Source organism: Protomyctophum parallelum (genome assembly GCF_964188405.1).
Source record: "Protomyctophum parallelum genome assembly, chromosome: 18".
Taxonomy (NCBI): Eukaryota; Metazoa; Chordata; class Actinopteri; order Myctophiformes; family Myctophidae; genus Protomyctophum; species Protomyctophum parallelum.
Genome location: NC_139716.1, coordinates 34,625,684 through 34,632,183, shown reverse-complemented (window position 1 = coordinate 34,632,183; position 6,500 = coordinate 34,625,684).

Below are 6,500 nucleotides of genomic sequence, written 5' to 3'. Positions count from 1 at the left end.
TGGGAGTTGGTTCCAGATAATATGGGGCATAAAAACTTTTGGACAATTTACAATTTAGGCATTTAGCAGACACTCTTAATCCAGAGCGATTTACAGTAAGCAAGAACAAAAACATGGTATACATCAAATACGTCAAAATAGTCAGCATGAATCATACGTAAGATAAGAACCTAACAGTGGAATATCTATAATGAAACTATTTGTTTACTTAAAATGCTAAGTTTATGATTTCAATGGGAAGTGTATTCCAGAGTTTTGGAGTCGACATACAGCAAAACTTTCCCAGATGACATGGAGAGGTCTGGATGGTTAATGAATGATATTATTATTATTATGTTCATGTATAGAACAATACGGAGTACTCAAGTAAGTATACCTTTTATTAAATGTATAAAGTTACTTACTTCCCACTTGTGGTTGTTTAGTTCCGGTGGTGTGAGTTTGTCTGCATGCATGGGTTCATTTGGTTCTGCTCGCTGCTACATGGCATTGGCCTTATGACCTTGACTCATGGTGGGTTCATTTGGTTCTGCTCGCTGCTACATGGCATTGGCCTTATGACCTTGACTCATGGTGGGTTCATTTGGTTCTGCTCGCTGCTACATGGCATTGGCCTTATGACCTTGACTCATGGTGGGTTCATTTGGTTCTGCTCGCTGCTACATGGCATTGGCCTTGACCTTGACTCATGGTGGGTTAATTTGGTTCTGCTCGCTGCTACATGGCATTGGCCTTATGACCTTGACTCATGGTGGGTTCATTTGGTTCTGCTCGCTGCTACATGGCATTGGCCTTGACTCATGGTGGGTTCATTTGGTTCTGCTCGCTGCTACATGGCATTGGCCTTGACTCATGGTGGGTTCATTTGGTTCTGCTCGCTGCTACATGGCCATGGCCTTGACTCATGATCTATTCCTGTTCTCCATCCACATACAGTGGTGGGAAAACTATACTAACATTCTTTACTTAAGTAAAAGTATCAATACTGCAATGTAGAAATACTCAGAAAGTACTTCAAGTAGCCTATACCAAAAGTAAGGATAAGTAATAATTATACAGGAGGTCCTCTTTCAAGTTTTCAAATCTATCAATGTTTTGAAAATAGCCAATATACAAGTTCATTGTGTGAGCTTGTAGATCTGCTATTTTCAAAATGTGCGTGTAAATATATATATATATATATATATATATAGGGCTGAAGTGCATAATGTTTGTTTTGTAATCAAAATCTAAGTAGCTATAGTATAGTCTCAAATAATTGTAGTGGAGTAAAAGTACAATATTTGCCTGAGATGTAGTGGAGTAGAAGTAAAATTTGGATATTCTCAAGTAAAGTATAGGCCTACACACACCTCAAAATTGTACTTGAGTGCAGTACTTATAAGTACTACTAAGTAAATGTACTTAGTTACTTTAAATTCCACCACCGTGCACATGTCCAACTGTCAATGGAACGTCCGCCTGAATGATTTAATAACTGTCCCGTGAATGGAAGCCTCTTGAGAATGCCTCACACCATTCTAGCTGTGTGCGCGTGTGTGCGCGTGTGTGTGTGTGTGTGTGTGTGTGTGTGTGCGTGCGAGTGTTGAAGTGTAGACATTATCGACATCCTGCCAACAGCTTAGCAGCTGCTGTGTCATATTGTAGAGACGCCAAACGGTCATGCCCCGGCCTATAGGACACGCCTAGAGCAGTGGTTCCCAAACCTTTTCATGTCAAGGACCCCCACATTGACATTTATCAGCATTGCGACCCCCATTTGTACATCTCCAGCAGTGATTTTCAACCATTTTCATTTCAAGGGCCCCCGTACAAATGGTTGGTTCCATTTGTACACTCTCTGCGTTACAGACCCATAAGGGTCCTGGTTCCTAACTATCATTTAGCTGGGGACCCCCTCGAACTGGACCCCTGGGGGTCCCCGGACGCCACTTTGGGAACCACTGGCCTAGAGCAGTGTTTCATATCAAGGCCCGTTGTTTATTTGGCATTTGAGCCATGCGGACCACCATTTGATGACATCTAGCCTCTCGGACCCAAAACTATGAATATAACATTCTGTCAACAATTCCATGCTGTATTGGTGTTGGCACCATGAGGAGAGATACGAGGCAAATATAGCAATTCTTCTACATTTTCTAATTGTGTAGACTTTATGTTTAACAATAATTGAACTCTTAAAATGTAAAACGAAATGAAACCCTGTTGTGCAATACCCTCTCAAGAGTTAAAGATCTTTAAGGGTCCAATTGGTCATACCAACTCTCCATCATTTAGCTGGGGACTCCCTTAATGACCCACTGGTGGTCCCCGGACCACTGGTTGAGAACCTCTGGCCTACCCTAGGGCACAATTTCAACTATAATAAATAAATAAATAATTGCCGTCAGGTCATTGGTTCTCAAAGTGGGGTTCCAGAGGGTCCATTTCATTTGTATCACTCTTTGTATTTCTTTTGAAACACAACCAAAAGACCTTCCTGTTTGCTGCTGCCTAGCCTGCCTTTGATTGAGTTACTTCTCTTTTTATATTTATATTTATATTCTGCACTTTATCTGTTGTTTTGACTTATTTTGTTGTTTCCTTTGCCTGGTCTTCTGTGTAATAGCTCATTCAATTGCCTTGTTGTTGAACACGTGCAACCGCCCTGCCTTGCCCCTTGCCATTATTTATGTTAAGTATGTTTTTTGTAATACATGGTAGACATGACAGAGCTTCATAGAAAGTGTTTTCCAGCCAATGACATGCAGGCTAGAGGTGTTAAAGGACGCTAACTGAACCAGAGCAACAAACAGGCTAAACTTAGCTCCACTGTATTTGAGTCTGGTGACATGGTCGCTGAGGTCTTGGGTGGATAGATAGATACAGTTTCTGTCGGAGCCTGCTGCATTAAAACAGCAGGTGTTAAATCATGTCTCGTTCTTATTTAAAAAAGGCTTGGCGGGTATGTTAACAAGGGTTCCGCTTACCTACTGTAATATTACTTTAGACTGAAGCATGCTCTACACCTACTGTAATATAGACTGAAGCACGCTCTACCCAACTGAAGCATGCTCTAGTCTACACCCACTGTAATATCACATTAGAGTTTAGACTGAAGCATGCTCTACACCCACTGTAATATTACATTAGAGTTTAGACTGAAGCATGCTCTACACCCACTGTAATATTACATTAGAGTTTAGACTGAAGCATGCTCTACACCCACTGTAATATTACTTTAGAGTTTAGACTGAAGCATGCTCTACACCCACTGTAATATTACATTAGAGTTTAGACTGAAGCATGCTCTACACCCACTGTAATATTACTTTAGAGTTTAGACTGAAGCATGCTCTACACCCACTGTAATATTACTTTAGAGTTTAGACTGAAGCATGCTCTACACCCACTGTAATATTACTTTAGAGTTTAGACTGAAGCATGCTCTACACCTACTGTAATATAGACTGAAGCACGCTCTACCCAACTGAAGCATGCTCTAGTCTACACCCACTGTAATATTACATTAGAGTTTAGACTGAAGCATGCTCTAGTCTACACCCACTGTAATATTACTTTAGAGTTTAGACTGAAGCATGCTCTACACCTACTGTAATATAGACTGAAGCATGCTCTACACCTACTGTAATATAGACTGAAGCATGCTCTACACCTACTGTAATATAGACTGAAGCATGCTCTACACCTACTGTAATATAGACTGAAGCATGCTCTACACCCACTGTAATATTACTTTAGAGTTTAGACTGAAGCATGCTCTACACCCACTGTAATATTACTTTAGAGTTTAGACTGAAGCATGCTCTACACCCACTGTAATATTACATTAGAGTTTAGACTGAAGCATGCTCTACACCTACTGTAATATTACTTTAGAGTTTAGACTGAAGCATGCTCTACACCCACTGTAATATTACTTTAGAGTTTAGACTGAAGCATGCTCTACACCCACTGTAATATTACTTTAGAGTTTAGACTGAAGCATGCTCTACACCCACTGTAATATTACTTTAGAGTTTAGACTGAAGCATGCTCTACACCCACTGTAATATTACTTTAGAGTTTAGACTGAAGCATGCTCTACACCCACTGTAATATTACTTTAGAGTTTAGACTGAAGCATGCTCTACACCCACTGTAATATTACTTTAGAGTTTAGACTGAAGCATGCTCTACACTACACCTACTGTAATATAGACTGAAGCGTGCTCTACACCTACTGTAATATAGACTGAAGCATGCTACCTACTGTAATGTCGTTGCTGATCCGTGGAAACTGGAAACCTTGTCTTTTGGTTGACACTCTGAATGATGAATGGGAGCAATTCATTTGCAAAAAAACTAAAACACTGGAAATATGGAGCCCCAAAACACACTCACCCCCATTTTTTCCACGGAGGTCTCGCCCCCAGCGGTTCTTGTACTCATGTACTGTATGTGTGTAGGTTTAGGAATAAGGTTAGGTTTAGGCATAGTTGTACTGAGGTTAAGTATAAGGCTCGGTTTAGGCATCGTTTTACTGAGGTTAAGTATAAGAAATAAGGCTCAGTTTAGGCATAGTTTTACTGAGGTTACGTTTAGGAATACCTGGTGTCAACCGGTCCGAGGTCGCCGGATTTGACCCGGGGTTCCGGTGACCGTGTTTTGGACCGAGCGTTCTTGTGTTCACGTCTACTGCTCTGTAGGAAGCCCTAAGCGAATTCCTTGTAAAAGCTATCCATTTCCCACTGCAAGGTGAGACATGCATCTTCTTCTAATAAAAGCTTCACTCAGGCCCCTTGCTCTCATCTCCATTCAGTCACGACGATGTGGGACCTGATACTGCAAACTCACAAAACCAGGTGATAACTAAACGCACTTCATTAGCTGTTGGAATAACATACTGTAGTGTGGCGTATATGGATGTACAGTAAATAATGTTTACGGGGAAGACACAGAGAGCAACTGTAAACCATCTAGAATCATGATAATGATAATATAACATGCCATCTTTTACTGGCTCCTCTGGGGGGAAAAAAACAAGCCAAAAGTTGCGGGACTTGGACTTGGCAACCCTGTTGGTGACACGTACGAGCTCTTTAGCATCTGTCACTGGTGGTGGTGTGCATGACTCAGTCTGGACTCACAGCAGGAGTGGCCAAGCGGCTCTCCACTGAGTACATCCATACTTACTGTAAGTACTGTACTGTAAAATGTTGAGGTACTTTTCCTTTATTTCCAGTTTTCAGTGTATGTACTTCTACTCCACTACATTCCAGAGGCGGCTATTGTACTTTCACTCCACTACAATTATTTGAAACGTATATACTAGTTACATCTTTATAGATTTGGATTATTACCGGTATTTCAAATGTACAGTAGGCCTACATTACCCACTATATATATGTGTACAAGTACATATATACATATAATTGAGTACCCATTTCCTGTCACCCTACTGTCCCTCTATAAAAATATATAAAATTAAGGCGAAAGCCACAAAAAAACAGCAACATTTAAAATAGCAGATCTCAGGGTGCCGCTGGCCTAGTGTTCCAGGCCCATGCCACATAATGGCTCTGTCCGGCCTGACAGCGCGTTGCGTCTTCGAGTCCCGTTCATGATGACCTTTGCTGTCTGCGTGTCTCTCCCCTTCTCTCTCTCCCTCTTTCCTGTTGGTTTTCACTGTAACTATCAATAAAGGCACAAAAGCCAAAAACAAATATTAAAAAATGTATGTAGAGCTGAAGTGGTTAATGTATGTTTTGTACTAATAATCCAAATCTACAAAGTAACGAATAAGGTCCTCAAATAATTGTAGTGGAGCAAAAGTACAATATTTGCCTCTAAGATGTAGTGGAGTAGAAGTAAATGTATATTGGAAATTGGAAATACTCTACCACCAAATTGTACTAGAGTATATTTAGTTACTTTACAACTGCACTTGGAGGACTTGTGCAAACACAATTCCTTTGCTGCTGAATGTTGTGACAGACAGGTCAGGCCACTGTACAGGCCATGACAAGACAGGGCTTTTTAAAGGCTAGACACGGACGGACACATATTTTTGGACGTAACCTGAGGGCCCTTTGGGGTGAACATGACGAACCGTTGAGATGTTTGTAAGCGCTTATGCGTTTGTCTCTGAGGCTATATATATTTACAGGCAGCACTGTCATTGGGAATGTGACATTGAAACTGAGAGTTTGTTATTGCAGAGTGCAGACACACAGACTATGAGACTATGTCCACCAGGTTTGATAGACGGTGGTTCTCAAACTGTTTCCATGTGTCAAGTGATATGTATTTGGGCTGGGATTTGTGCATGCCGGGGTGCATTCATTAAAAAATAATAATAATCATAATCCTTTCACAGGACATATCACCACATACCTTATACTGTCATCTTTCGTAGCTGTATGGGGGGGGGGACCTATTTTTTTAATACTATTATACCTACTAGTGTAAGGAGGAATGAGTTACCCCAAAAAAACGCAGACACGCACACACTTTTTCTA